Below are 16,562 nucleotides of genomic sequence, written 5' to 3'. Positions count from 1 at the left end.
AAACATTATTGCCCTTTTAAAATATATTTAAATTTACTTCTAATATCAGTTTCTTTGAAAGGAAACATATGTTAAATACATTAAAATTAAAAAATTCGTAAAAGGCTTTAATTAATTTCATAATATACACATTTATAAATTTGGAATAATTTATAATTGGTTTTTGGTTCTGTTTTATGTTATTGAACGTTGATGCACTATAAACAGTACAAAGAAGTTATTAATATTTATAATACCTAAGTAAAACAAATATAAATTCGTGAATAAATAAATTCGAATTTTATCGAACGTTTTTCCTGCAAAATCTCTAGTAAAATCAATGGACCCAGCGAAGACAAAGTTAATTTAAAACAAAAGTCTCAGCGTGACCAACAAATGACGATGGCGATGCGCCAGCAGCATCTTCATCTCGTTCCCAAAAGATCCGAAAAAAAACCATCATGAGATGATGATCAGAACCTTAACTTAAAGCTCATTACGATAGCCATCAAGTGGCAGAAGACGATGAGAGTTAAAGAAAAAGGGGAAGGTGGGAAACAGCGTGGGTACAGCAGGCAAAATAATGAAGCAGAATTGCCTGCATGGCAATGATTACTGTAGGCCAACCGAAAAAGAAATATATAAAGAAAGACACGGCCCGCAGCACTCGCCATCCCACTCCCACTCGAACATTTGGATTCAAGTTGGGAACCGATGTCAGCTTTTTTTCAGAATATTTGGGCCAAAGCGCCAAATGTAAACATTATAAAAAAAGCGGAAAAAAACTCGGATGATGATGGTTACTTAACAATGTTGAACAATAAATGAGCTCCAAATATGCAAGTGTGTTTGTGCGGCATTTCAGTGGGTGTGGGTGCTCGAAGTTATTGTGGGTGTTGTGAAATCAGAAATCCGAAGAAAGAAAGGGGTATGCAGGTGCCAAAGGGTTTTACCCGCGTTGAGTCATGTTAATACAATCGAAAGGAAGTTTAAGATCGCTAATCTAAATGTTATTAATATTGTAAACCAATATGCAATGAATAAGATGCTTATAGACAAACTGAATCACTATTATTTTTACATCGTATTATTTGTGATAAAAACAAAAATTATTTTAATAAAACTAGTTGTGAAAAACTATATATTTTAAAACACATGTATGATAACGATTTTTGGTAAGCTGAAAGTAGTTATTATAAAGGCTATAATTTAATTTTTAGTTTAGGAGTGGTTATTATTGTAAAAATTAAAATATTAAAGCTAGCCCAAAACATGTTATCTAATTTTATGAAGTAACTTTGTTACTTGTTTTATTCAATTATCTAATTTCATTTTAACCCAACTTGTCAAGATTTAATAAAATCTAAGAAGTGTAAGAATTAGTATAGCCATTTATAATAAGAATAACAATCTTTAAGCTATTGTCTTTGCACACCAACACTAAGGCCTCTGATATGATGTCATATTTATTTGAACAACTTATGAACACACAGACCCACAAACTTCTACGATTTTTTTTTTGGGGTTTCCTAAGCATAATTTATATTTGGGTGTTACCTCCTCTTTTTCACTTCTACCAAAGGTCTCCGATGTCTGTTTCTACCTCTTTCTCTCTGTCCTCATCTGTCTCTTTCACTTCGTGTGTGTCTATCTCTTTCGGACACAATTTGCAAATGGGTTTTTGGTTGATTCTTTTGGCTCTGACTTTGTCTTTGGGTTAATTAGTGAGTATCTTTCCTCTGCACGCACAAATAAAAAACAAAAATAAAAAGAGGAAAACAACAACAGTGCTTTTGGCGTTTGAGTTTTATTTTCTTTAATTTTGTTGGATTTGTATGTGTGTTTGTATGGGTAATGGCGGCGGCATTGCTGTTCTTATTAGCGCTGTAGCTTTTAAGCTTAAGCTGGCCCGAAAATCTGGGTCACCAGTGTCGTTAAATCCTCTATACGAATGTATGTATATTCCGGTGTGTGAGTGCGCAAATTAAATATTCACAGCGTTGGTTAAGCAAATAACATCTTCCAAGCTCATTTTCTTGTTGTTGCATTTCCTTCTAGCCACTTTTGTTAGCTGTTTTTTTTTTTTTAAATTTGGCCCGAACAATCAGAGATGGTTCCGCGCATGAAAGTGAATCAGAATGTTTTAGCCGTTCTTTGCAAACCAAATGAGATCAAAAGTGGGCTTTAGTCGCATCTCTTTAACCTGAATATGTCAACCCTACTTATTCCGCTTCTTCGTTATCGGATTTTTTTTCTTTTTTCGGCAAAAAGAAAGAAGCCAATATTTGTATTCCACTTTGTTAAATGTATTGTACCTAAAAGAGAATGTCTTCCGAGTAGATTAAGAGGTATCTTTACAAAAAAATATGCATATAAATTGTTTTTAAGGAAATTATAATATGAAATGCAAGATTTTTTTAAAAATAAAAGACTATAAGCGAATTAGCTGCGTTCTGTTGTTCAGTTCTATAATGCTTCAATATTGTATTAATTTATTCATTTAGTCTGATATTCTATTTAAGACCCTACAAAAACAAATATGGTTAATTAATACACTTCATTTTTTAAATTTATGTTAATATAACTAAAATTTGTTAAAAATAAAATATTGTACATTACCAGCTCAAAGATAAAATAAATTTAGTAAACCATAATTAAAGGGTGACAAAACTTGAAAAGTTTCTTTTTTAAAAACACTGTTAAAATTTCAAGTTTCGTAATTCTTTTGGCAAATACTCGAATGTCCAGATGTTCTGTTTACATTCTTTGTGTAATCATTCATTCTCGTGGGCAATTTTTAGTGTCGATTTGTGAAAAAATAATAAAGCAAGAAAACAGAATCGGATTGCTGTGGGCGTTCCTTATTATGAGTTATACATATGAGATGGACAAGAATTCGGCGGTGCCGTCAGCCTTTGGCTATAAAGAGGTGTGCCCTGACCCAATTTTTACTTATATTTATATATTTTTTCTTTTTCTTTCGGTCTTTCTCTACTTTGCCTTTGTTTATTCACGCATGAGCTCAGCATTACGCGGAGAAAGAATTCTGCATTTTTATAGTTCAAGGGGAATAGTAAAAGCATTCTTAACCCTTCTGGGAGGATGTCATTAAGTAAATATCCATGCCATTTTTGCATCATTCGGTGGGCAGGTATCAGGTAAGCGCAGCACAATGTCAAAGGACGGCCAACGGTGAAATTTACAATTTTATGGCGGACTTTAAGTGGAAAACGGCAAACAGTCAGAGGCAGCAGCATCGGCAGCAGCAGCAGCAGAGGTTTTATGGCCATGACAAAAGACAGCCAGCGACAAATGTTGCATCCGCATTGCATTGCAGCCACTCTTGAGCCGCTGCCTTCACCATAGTGGCTGCTCTTGCCCCGGCCAAGTCGTAAATCATGCGGCAATGTTTTGCATGTGACACGGCCCGAGTGACAAGAGATTGACCCAATTTCCCAGACTAATCCGCAGCGTGTCCAATCTCGATTTCCTCAGCTTGGTACGAGAACCCTTCTTTCGGATATTTGTATACAAACAAATTCCATTGACATAACAGAACTGTAACAGGACTTTTGGTCTTTTTATATATTTATAAAATTATTTATTTATATTATATTTATATTTTACAAAACTAAAAAAAAATCATTTACTTCACAGGGATATAATTGATAACCGAACGTTACATTTCTTAAATGCTAAAAAATTGTTTAATTTAATAAGAAAAAGTATGGTTGAATAAGTTAGGATCAAAATTAAATTGTTATATTTTCTATTATTTTGAATGTATACATATTTATGTACATTTTTGTATACAAAATTTATGAAGGCCATATAAAAAGAAAGAAGTTTGATACCAAGCAAACGAAGTAGTTAAAGTAAATATTTTAAAGTCAAAAGACTAAAATTTTGTAGCGGTGTAGCAAATGACCTTCGATTGGTGCGATGTTCTCAGATAAAGGGAATGTTTTCAATTGTTATGTAATATGTGAACAGGCCAGGGGCGTGCCCATTATCCCTTTTGCTCGGCACACGACCGACACACATGTGTGGTGGAGGAAGCGTGGGTGGTAAAGTCCCATAACCTTCGGCTAATGCGTAAATTACGTTACTGATTTTAAGTGAATAAAATTTAAAAATAGTCCTTGTGATTATTAATTTGTTCTAATACCAAGTTCATATTAATGAGACCTGAAATTATTAATAGTTTTATATATAATAATATTGATAAAAGTAATAAAATTAATAATTTTGATAGTTAACTCAATATATATTTAATTATTATAAAGAGTTTGTAAAACGGATGTTTAAATCATATCAAAAGACTTAGGAACCAAACTTATTTGGAAGAATACAATTTAATTCAAAACCAAAACTTTTAGCTAAGTAAATATAATTTAACTGCAGCCATGAGTCGTCAATTAAAATTGGATAAATATTTTCAGTACAAACAAGTATCCTCTTCAATCCGTGCTTATTATAATGACTCTAATTATAATTGCCCCGAATGGGAGAGTTTTCAATGGCAGTCAGCAGAAAGACTAAAAAATAACAAACGGACAAATAATGGTGGAAGGAAAACTGTTACTTTCACAACGGCTAAAAGGCAAGATTATACCCAGTACGGAAGCCAAAACAGAAATAATAGAAGCGTAATAGTTGCTAATTTTGTGCATTGCTCTGGCCCCAAACAAAAAAAAAACGTCAACAAAAAGGGCTAATTATGAGCACACTTTCGGCCAAAAGCGGACGAATGAGGGAACTCGCAGACAATGCAAAAGAATCACGTTGTTATAAACTGTTTTTGTTGCCATAGTTTTGTTTTCTTTATTTATTTTTGAGAGCTTGATTTCAATGGGAATCGGAATTTTGTTGTTGCTTTTGCCACTTTTTGGGGTAGTGCACAAAAAGGTGAGCACTTAAATGAAAGTTGTTCAACTTGCTCACAGAGCCCTAAATTGTTGTAAACTTATAGGTGCGTGTGTGTGTGCTTAAGAAGGGGTAAGCAAAAGAGGGGTAATTGCTGTGGCAAAAATAAATAAGGAAATTGAGGACACCAAAAAAAAAAATTTTAAATATTATTACGTTTTAGTACTATAATGGCAATACAAGAACACTTTAAAAGATTTAAAATTTTTTTTAAAGAAATAACGAGTTTTCGTTTGTTAGTAAAAATTCAATCTTTCTTCTGCATTACTTTTAGTGTGTTCTTCTATTTTAAATTACATTATTGTAAATCGGTTTTATATGGCCCCAAACATCTGGTACATCACAGATAGCATAATTAGAAAGAAGCCCCAAATAATTATGCTTTCGACTCCTCTCAGTCGTGCATGAATTTGGAAGTACCAAGAAGTAATACCAGGTGGGTGTATTACCGTAATTGAACCCAAGTTGTGGCTTGAGATCGAGGAATATAGCCAACCGCGTGTCATGCTTATTAAACTTTTGGTTCTGTTCCAAAAAATATTTTGGACGGCCGCACTTTATGATTGGTAATTAAAAATATATATATGTATATACATTTTTTTCGGCCACTTTAGGAACTTTGGCTGTCTGTTTTTGGGGGGCTGGCCAAGTCATGGTTGGCCTGGTCGCGTCTTGACTTGGCTTGCTCCCATTGACGGCAAACGGGTTGCCAAAGTGCGTGGACTGGGAGGGCTGGCGGGTATTGGCGGCAGACACCCCAAAAACCAACAAACAAGCAGCCAAATGTTGCACTACATTTTAGCTGTAGTTGCTCCTGCACCCGGATTTCAAACCGGAGTCGGAGCTCCAGCTCCAGCCCCAGCTCAAGCTCCAACTCAACTTGGCATCGTCATTGCCGCAGTTGCTAAACTTGTTGCACATGTCGGATACGAGTCAGCTTTATTGAGGCGAAACTGAAGCCAAGTTGGTGTCGTTAAGGCAGCTGTTTTCTAGCCCATTCTGGCTCTTTTTATGATTCAATAACCAGAAGACTCTTTAATTTAGCTTAAAACTTTTATTTAGCTATAACAATAATTTTCTTAAGGCCTTAAAACTTATAACTTATATTTGTATTGGCATTTACTATCTATCTAATATATAAAACATTATGATTTAAATAAAACATTATTTAGGTAATTTTTGGCGGAATGAAAATAATTTTACCCTTTATAAATAACATATATCAAATAAATATAAATATTATAAATAAATATTTCCAGTTCTGCCACAAATGTAAAACGTATGGTTAATACACTTACATTACCTAATTTTTACCAAATTTAAATTAATTTTAAATTTCTTTCAGCAAGTTGAATGCTTGATTAAGCTACTATTTCTAACAACACTGAATTCAAGACGGAGTTGAGGCTGGGGCTGTTCCTAGTTTTTGTATCAGAAACACTTAACAACTTGTAAAATTCTCCGACTGCTGCAGTTGACACACATCTGTCAAAGCCGGCCAAGTGGGTCAGCTGGTGGGGCAAGTGATGGTGGTGGTGGTGGTGGTGCTGCTGCTGCTGCTGGAGTGGTGCGATCTTGTTAATCGTTTTTGATTGCCGCGTTGATGTTCCACCACCTGAAGCACTCAAATGATGATTGTCGTTTAGAGCGCCGAGCCGTCGACTGTCACAGATTCTTTACTTTTCCCCATCGCTTTACTTGCTTTCTTGATTGTTGCTATTATTTGTTATTGTTATTGTTATAGTTGGTGCGGCTACTCTAATGCCATGGCTTATTATGTGCATTATTAGCTTTAGCTTGATAGTCTTTAGACTGGCTATCACAGACTTTCAACACTTGTTGGTAAACTTCTTGGGATAAGATACAAGCACGTGGCAAAAATAATTACGATTTGTTGCCTATTTTAAGCACTAAATTTATAAAAAGAGATTTAAATCTTATAAATTCCAAAATGTTTTCAAACTTAATTTAAACTTATAATAAAAGCGTATTGGGTATGTGAAGAACGTGTTGTTTTTCCTTCGCTTATCTTAATGTAATTGTGTAATGATTTAATTTAATGAGTTGGCCCTACTTTATTAAGTACCGAATTCTGACTGGCCCCAGCCATTATAAGCGCATAAATGCTGAATGAGAAGAACCGAAGCAGTCAAAAATTCTGTCACACACAATCAGAATCTCATTCTTTCCTCACTGGCATGTAAAATCGTGCCATGCCCACTTTTAATATTCAATAAAGATTTAACGAGACATGTTAACCGCTTTTGCAGTCACAGAATGCATAAATAATTATAGAATTGAGCAACAATTTCAGCAAAGTCATAAAAAACGGGCAGGAAAAAAGCCAAAATAAAACCGAAGTTGAGACACGGCAATTAAATTCAATTTTGTGGCCAATAAAGATGAGAAAGAGCGGAGAAAGAAACAGGCAGAATATGGAGGGGTTGTGTGATGTACCAGGAACAGTTATGGACAAACACTGAGATAATAATTTTGTTTAAATTTCATTGTGAGTTATATTTGTACGGTAAATCACGTAGCAGCATGGAGTGGCTGTAAGGTGAGGGAGGGGCTGAGATACGGGGTATAATAACCATGTATTGGTCATGGCCCAAGGGGAAGCCTAATTGGCCAAATTGATATATTACTTTATATATCTTCCTCTGTGTGGCAATTGAAGCATGAATGCGGCAACAGAATGGATGAAAAATACTTTAAAAAAAAACGAATTTGGTGGAGATTTAATGAATATTTCTTTTAAATATCATACATATTTATAAACCTTTTGTCAAGTCAGTTGATAAGAGAAGAGAAGCTTTAAAGCTTGCTAATTTATTTATTCTCAAATTTTTGCCATTTGCATTTCTAGGAAAAAATAAGCAAAGCTATTGAAAACCTTTGGCTTAAAGAAAGAAATTCTCTGACCAATCATAAATAACTTAAGCAAACCAACAATGAGGTAGAAGTTAGCAACATAAAAGGAAACGAAACGAAAGAAATGTGCGCAGAGAAGAAGCAACAGCAAAAAGTCGGTCATGAAATCGCAAGTGACCCACTTGGCAAGCGAACGACGCAAAAAAAACAACAAAATATCAAAAAAGAAAAAAGAAAAAAAGAAAAGAAGAGAAGAGAAAAACGAAAGACTCAGGCAACGAACGCGATGCAGACAAATATGACAAGCGACGCTAGAGCGCGTGATAGAGACAGCAAATGGCGCGCAGAAAGAGAAGGACAGAGACCAGGCATCGTAGCGAATCTAAAAGAGGACACCATAATTGGCAAACAAGGGGGGTTTTCAGTGGTAAACCCGCCATGAATGACTCGACCGGCTCACAGCCGGACCTGTATGCGTCACTAAACTTGACCAAATTGTATGTACAAGGAAGTCTGCAGACTCCACCTCACGATATCCCCCCATGCTGCACCATTTTGCTTGTTAGCTAATGACATTTTTTCGTGGCCCCAGTCTCAGTTTTCCGTCTGTGTCTAGGTCTGGTCAAAACAGCAGGTTCAAGTCAAAGTGCGGGCGTCTCGTGATGCTTTTCCATGTGGCGATGGGAAATGCAATTTTTTTGTGGCACGAGGAGTTTTCCACTTGGTGTTTTTCCTAAAGTGAAAGCAAAGGAAGAGATTGTCTTGCCGAATCTACAATGAATCGATCACGAGTGGGGTAAAAGATACGTGGATAAAAGTAAAAATTGAGGTTGCAAGGAAATACTATTGTTTGCTGCTTTAAAAAAAACCCTTGAGATATGACTTTTTAAATTGTTGTCGTAAAGTAAATAAATTTGAATTAGGGATATAAAAATACAAGCAATACATTCCTTTTTAATGACTGTTTTGAGTAATAGCTTAATAATAAAGAAAGAAGTAATATCAGTAAATGTAGGTCTATTCATGCCATTCAATAATAAAATAAATCATTAGGCCATAATAAATTTAAATTGCCAGAAGCTTAAATTAAATTGGCTTCCAATATCGTTGTATATTTTTCCGATAGATGAATATGAACCGCTTTAAAAACAATTTCTCACAGGCTCAACACCCAGCGCATTTTTCCAGCAATTTTCTTAATATTTCCCCCGCTTCTGGCCAGACTTTGAGCCGCTCTAGACACGGCATACTATAGTATATACACCACTAACCGCATAATAGACTTGGCCTACATTCACGGCACTCAGACACTCAAGGCATTCTTTACACACACTCTCCGCCTCTTTCACTTTTACTCTCGGCTCATAAGCATAATCATGCTTACTCATGATAATCAGACTCTGTTTCTGTTTCTTGGCTGCTCAGCTCAGCTCATTACCATGCCGGGCCACAACAACAATAGTAACAATAACAATTATTATACCGACTTTAACTAGTTTCCACACTTGGCCTGGTCTAGTCTGAGCCCGCACAATTTTCCATTTCCATTTTCTTTGCAAATGCGGTCGAGCTGCCGCCATTCTCCCCACCCACCGACATATCTATCACATAAAAAAATGTAATAAAACAAAAAACGTTAAAAATACCAGTGCTCTGAGATTGGGGACCCACTGGAAACTGTTTCCTGATGTGCCAATAATTTGGGTAATTAAAATTATTGCCTTAAATCATTGGCAACTGTAAAACAGTGGTGGAAGAAGTGCATATAATAGTACTAACAAAAACAAGCAAATATTTTAAATACATGTAGAGGATTAAAATTTTTGGTTGTTAAAATAACTGAAAATATTTGAAGCGCAAATAAACATTTGATTAAATGATTTAAAAACGAAAATCACTAAATAAGGATGTATTTAAAAAAGGCTTGTAAGTAAACTTTAACTTTTAAGTCTATGTTAATTAAAATATTATTAGAGAATATGTAAGCCAGTCCTTTTATTTGTAAGAGCTTAACGGAAGTAAATGAAATAAAGCTCATAGCATGCTTAAAAACAAGATTAATTGAATAATAATTAGCAGTTTAAGGAAGCAGGATGTCCTGCCAATTTGGTTGCACTGTGCTGCAGCAGTTTACTGCAGCAAAGAAGCCCGCAACACACACATATACAGACGCACACACACTTGCACTTTAAACGTTTTTCGAATATTTTGAATAACGGTTCATGGTGCATACCAAAATCAAATCAAGTGGAATCGCTGGTTTGGTTTTGGTTTTGGTTTTTTGGCTTTTGGGTTTCGGTTTTTTGGGTCTGGGTCCCCGAGCCACTTGACCGAAAACCCACGAAACGACAAAACGAGACGCATATGAATTTTTTTTTTTTTTTTTTTTTTTTGATTTTCTTCATTTCTTATTTTTGGGCGACGGCAACAAGTGCGCCGACTGACCATACAAAATACGAAATTCAAAATACGAAACCTGTTGGCCCATATCACGTACCTTCTGGCCACCTCCTCCACCTCCTTGGGAGCCACATAAAAAGTTGGAACGCCGCCGCTTGGCGGAATTAATTATGTAGCCCAAAGCTGAATTATATGCGAAAGCAACTACCCACCACCGCCCCTTACCACCCGCCCCCCTCCCCTTCGCTGCTGTTGTTGTTGTTGTTGTTGTTGTCCCCCTTTTCAGTTTATCTTCCAAATGCGATGCGAAACTTGTTTGTGCATTTAATTTATGGGCGCGACGCGAAGAACAGAAGACAGCGGCCAGAAGAAGCGGACTTGAAGAAGACAAACGCATTGCACTTGTCCAAAGGGGGGCAGGTTGGAGTGAGGGGGAGGGTACCCTACCTTACGCACTCCCAGCCTCCAGCGGCCTCTTCGGATCACGAGCCGCCCAACAACGGAAAAATGTCAGATCCAAGCACGTGACCCAATTTGAGATGCTTCTTATTACACACTGTCAGAAAACCATAAAAAAACTCGTTAACAATTTACTACTGAATCCAAATTACTTATTTCCAAATAAAAATTTTAAAATTATTTGTTAAAGAATATAAACAACTAATAATTTAATAAATAGTAAAAAATTTATATTGCATTTATTTTGAAACAATTAAAAAGCTGGCTTATTAAATGACAAATGTTTGTGTTGTATAAATTTTGGCCTGTGAAAATTGATTGTATGTTATACTAGAAATTAAAAAAAAACAAGTCTTTTAAGAGAATTTAAATTTAGATTTGCTTATTTTTTCCTGTGTAAAAGGTCTGCTTTGAGAAGAGTACATATCTTGAAATAAGCAGGATACCATGGCATCCTTTGTCCGCTTTGATTATGTTGCGCCTCTCATAATTGGGTTAATTTTGTGTGGCACCATCAAGTGGCCAATAATTCGCTGCATTTTTCGCTCCCTTTTCGCCATTTTCTTTTTGGGTCTTTGCTCAATTTTTTTTTTTTCGACAACTCACTGACAGGCGTTAAGTTTTGGCCAAGATTTCTGTGGTGTTGTGGTTAAAGGTGAACAGTGAAAAATTCGAGTCGGGTTCATCTTTGGCCGCTTCCTCTTCATCGCTTTGTTGCCGTTTGACAGCCGTGACACATGCAGCATAATGCAAAAAATAAATGAAAATTCGAAAAGATTCGAAGGGGTTGCGAGTCGGTTGAGAGACTGCTAAAAGAAAGGCCACTGATTTGCAGTTTGTGCATTTAGCTTAAAAGTTAGCAAGTCTCTCCAGCATATCAAAAGACTTAAGCAACGAACTGGGGTTTTATTAGCAAAACAAAGTTTATGAACATTTTAATATCATAAATTAAATGACTGAAAAATCATTACTTTTATAATTACAAAGTGTTTCCAATAAATATTGTATTTGTATTTATTTAAGTATTTAATTTATTCTAATAAAAACACAATTTTCTTTTAAAAATTATATGAGCTTTTAATTATTAAATAAAACTACTTGATCCCAACTGTTTAGTTCAATAAAATTGTAATATCTCACATTTATTTGAAAAGAAAGCCTTATACTAAATAGTAAAAACTACAAGCAGTTAACTAATTTGGAAAAAATCTAAATAATAAAAACTCTCTTCGAATCTGCAATCAACTGAATTATGGATTACTTTACAGCCAAGAGCCGCTTTCCGTAGCTATCGGCTGCATCTGGGCTACCGGAGGAGCTGCAGCTGGCACAGAATTTCTTTTTTCGCCGCACAACTATCCCAGCCGGGGAATCTGGCAGATACAATGTAAAGTTGGCCTGGGGCCCGCTCAATTTAATGACAAACTGATTGCAAAGTGACACGGATAGAGACACACAGCTGACACCCGCCGATATGCTAAAAACTTCAGAAATAAGAGCAGCGATACTCGGATGTAATGGATGCATTTGAGCCAGAAAAAGTTGGTTTCATTGCTTCGGTTCCGCTGAAAATTGATTATTTCGCTACGCCTGCGATTGTCGCAACGGGAAGACAAATTTTTATCCAAAAAATAAAGCGCTCCATCTGATGACAATTAAGCAGTTGAGCCGCTTAAACGGTATTCACTCCCAAAAAGCCAACGCCGCTGCACAAAGTGGAGGAAAATTCAATTAAAATTGAAGTCGGCTTGTGTTTGGCCCAGTCATTGGGATGGTCCGAATGCATTTGAACAGGTGCAGGCCCATTTGTAACTCGCAGCAGCGGGAAAAGTGAAAAAGGTTCCGTTGCCGACATTTGTCGACGGCTCCTTAAGCTTCATGCCCAACTGTATAACCGTTAGACAAAATGATGCGATGCGCTTCTGCGTCTGCGTCGCGGTGTCTCCTCATCCACTTTTTGGGGCTCCAACTTCGCTTTGCCGTTATGATTGTTGGTGTTATTGCCGCTGCCGCCGTTCTTTAAGCTTGGCTGCCCTTTTCCAGTTATATCAACCGGCAAAGTTCGTTGCCTGAGTCTTTGCGTATCTGTGCACAGTGGAAAATACATACAAACAATCCCAAACAGTTGTTTGTAAAATGTAATTTTAAGATAGATGCTTAAACGGGAATGGATACTTAAAAGTAAATAACTGGATAATGATGATCATGATAACATAAAAGTAAACGAAAAATGATCTTGTTTCATTTACTAACAATTATTAACAAACATTTTTTTTTCATTTATTTACATTATTTTGAATATTTTTAATAATAATATTATAATAAAATATTTGTATTTAATTAACTCAAAGTCAAACAAATCAAATAAAATTAAAAGACTACATTTTCCAATTACGACTGTCTTTTTAAAGAATTTTTGCTAGAAATTTATTAAATTATCTGCTTGGTTTTTAGAATTATTTTTGAAGTTTTAAAGTATATTTGATTCTTAGCTATAAGAGAATCCTCAAATTATTAGTCAAGCATTAATTTAAATTGAATTGAATTAATAAATTATTAACTGAATGTTTTTACCGTGTAGCTGCAGCTCAGTTCGACTTCCAGTCTACGTTGAATGCCATAAATTTCGTTAACAAATTGCAATCAATGAAAAACCAAGCACATATGTTTGTTGTTGAATACATGGATACAGAATTATTTTTGTACGGTTTGATTGGCAATAAATAAGCCATTTTATGTTAACTGTTGCAATTGGATTTTAATCACAAAACGAGTTTCAATAACAGCTTTGAAATTACATATTAATAATTGCTTGATATTAATACAGTGATTATTATAAACTTAATTATCACCCTTAAATAATTAATTTATACATTTTAAAAACAAACGTTTTTAAAATTGGAAGACAAAGTTAGCTTAATAATTTAAATTAAGCTTATCTAAAATACTATTTGGAAACCAGAAAGGTTATCTACTTTTGTTGCTAATTGGCTAATTCATACATTATTTAAAACTAATTGGAATTGAAAGTTGTTAAAATATTGCAAATATGTTTGTCCAAAAATAGGGATTGAAATGCAAAAAAATTAAATACAAATATATTATATTTTATTTCTTAAATATAATTATACAATACCGTAAACACTTTTAACAAACAACCATTTTCCCAGGCAACAAAGAGCAAGCCTATCAACCGTAAAATAGATAAAAATGTCTAGGCTCTTCAAGCCAATTGTCTGCCCATATTTTGCCAACGTCTCTCGATTTCCCCCGCCATATATCTCCAGTCCGTCGAATGGAACTTCATTAGATGCAGCAGAGAGTTTGTCAAGAGCAAAGTCAGCCAAAGCCATGCCCATGACACTCCGCTCGGCACGCAGACACATGGCCTTTTGGCCGCCCGTCTATCTGGCCAACATCGCCTCCTTTCCCGCCCTCTTTGCTTTTTGGGGGCCATTGGCAATGTTAATGGTGTGCATTATTTTCATGTTTATTTATGTTGCTGGCACACACAACAGCGCACGGCAACTGCAACATGTGGCAAATGCAATTTGCATTTGCATCTCAATTGCGTTTTTGCATTGTCTGATGTTTGTTTTGTGTTGTTTGTTCGGTTGTGGTTGTTGCTATTGCTGTTGCTGTTGCTGTTGCTGCTGCTGTTGCCATTTGTTGTTTATCTCTTTCCACACACAGCTGCGTTTGCATTTGACGATGCGGATCCGGTTTTCGTTGACCCACTTCCGGTTGCCAAGCTGCCAGTCGGAGTTGCCTGTTTCTGTGCCTCTGGCTGCCGCGCTGCCAATTGCGTTTCGTCTTGACCTTTGCCTAGCTTCACAACCACCCACATACCCCACATACCCCACATACCCCACATACCCCACACACCCCACCCACACACAAAAAAAAACACGGAAAAAGAACGTTTTTTACCATGATTTAAGGAGATATTTTCAAATTTTGACATTATAATCGTTATTTTTAAATCCGTATAAAAAATAAGAATCAAATATAAAATATTAAAAAAGTCAGTGTGTTACACTTAAGTTTATTTGTCTTTTAATTTCTGCACATCAATTTTTAATTGTATAATTTTGTGTTTTTTTTACAAATAATAAATAATATTGGTAATATATTCACATTAGCTCGAAATCGAAATTTAAATACTTTATAAGACCATTCTGTTTGTGCTATTTTTTCTGTGGATCTAGTCGCCCACCCGAAAGTCCTCCCACACTTTGCACTACATTCATATTTCTCCTAGATCCATTTCTCCGCTTCCTCTGTCGCACACATGCGGCCATTTATTTAGCATTTTTATTGCCTCCGCGTTTTGTTGTTCTCGTTCTTGCTCTCCTTTTCTTTTATTGTTCGGCTATGTTTGCTTGTCTTTTGCGTGTTATTAACGTTGATAAGCCTTCGCATCGACAGCGCCTCCATCGCAGATCTCGGCTCAGAGGTGTTCTATCTCCAACTCTTTGTCTTCCTCTTTCTGGGCTAACTGACGCCCGCACCTTGGCTTACAAGCAACAAAAAAAAGTGGTAGAAGATGCTGATCGGTACAAAATTATGCATGCCAAATTTGCATTATTATTATTGATGTTTGTTCTTGTTGTTGCTGCTGTTGTAGCTGTTAGATATGATGCGAAATTTATGCAACGTTTGACATCAATTCGAGGTTTGGGTTAGGCAAAAAGAAACACGAGATTGGCGAATGGTTGTGGTGGGAGAAGGATGTGAAAGATCTAAAAATGGGAATGTGCGGAATAGCATTAAAGCTAGATCTTAGATGGCAAATAAATGGGAATGGAAATCTATTTAAAATACATTCTTGATTCAAGATACGAAAGTAGTATGTATGGATAGTATTCTTAGAGAAAACAACTATTATATCCTATAAAATCGAATGACTTAAGACACAAACTCAATATATAACATTATAATAAGTAAAACTCACATCACTACACATACTTTTTACTTTTTATGATATCATATCGCTTATTTGTGTTTGCAGTTTTTTTGTTGCCCATTAAAACAAATGACTTAGAAGACAAACTCAACCATAAATCCAATGCATTTTAGATACGTCTATCAAAACAAAAGAATTATGAAGCAAACTCAACGGAAAGTAAGGCCAAACAGTGTTTACTTTGTTCACCCGTCAAGATCTGGATATTTTTATAGTAGTCAAACACTCAATTTGCGACACTTGATGGTACATAAATCCTACCTGTCCTATGGGTGATACCTCTCCCACGATGACCACCCTGCGAGCACTTGTTTGTTGGAGATTCTGTCCTCGGTATATGTCACATTTGCACTTCGTTTTTCGTCTTGTTTTGGGCAAATAGAAAGGTGCAGCTCGGAGGCGTTGCAAATTGTTTTGACTTCTGCGCAATTTGTTATTTGCACCTTAATTTACAGATATTTTGCGGTCAGGCGTGCCGAACCACCCGTTGCGTGAAGATCTCCGGAAGATCTTCATTTTGTTTTGGGCGCATTCATTTTCGGTTGAGTTGAGTTTGCCTAACCCAAATGTGGCCCCTGACAAATGCACAAATCTTGTTCTGAGGGCCTGACCCTCGTGTCAATATTTACACAATGTGCGGTTGAGTTTTATTTTCTTTTACTTTTTTACCGTTGCCCCATTGACCTCTCCCCGCATCCCCCTTTTACCCATCCAACACTTTATTTTTTTCCAACTCTTTTGGCGTTTGCCTGAATTTGATTGCTTGCCTTTATTTGCTTGGAACAAAATGCTTTGACTGATGGCTTGACTCCAGAGGCACTTTCCTATATTGTTCGGTTTGGTTCTCCATTTTTTTATTTATTTTTTTTTTTTTTTGGGTGAAGTGTCACGCTGTCCAAGTTCAATTAGTTTTGTATGCGCTCTTCACAACTTTTGCCGAACTTCTTTAATGCCAAGA

This window comes from Drosophila gunungcola, chromosome 3R, assembly GCF_025200985.1.
Source record: "Drosophila gunungcola strain Sukarami chromosome 3R, Dgunungcola_SK_2, whole genome shotgun sequence".
Classification (NCBI taxonomy): domain Eukaryota; kingdom Metazoa; phylum Arthropoda; class Insecta; order Diptera; family Drosophilidae; genus Drosophila; species Drosophila gunungcola.
The sequence above is the reverse complement of the archived record's forward strand: the minus strand, read 5'-3'. Positions refer to the sequence as shown.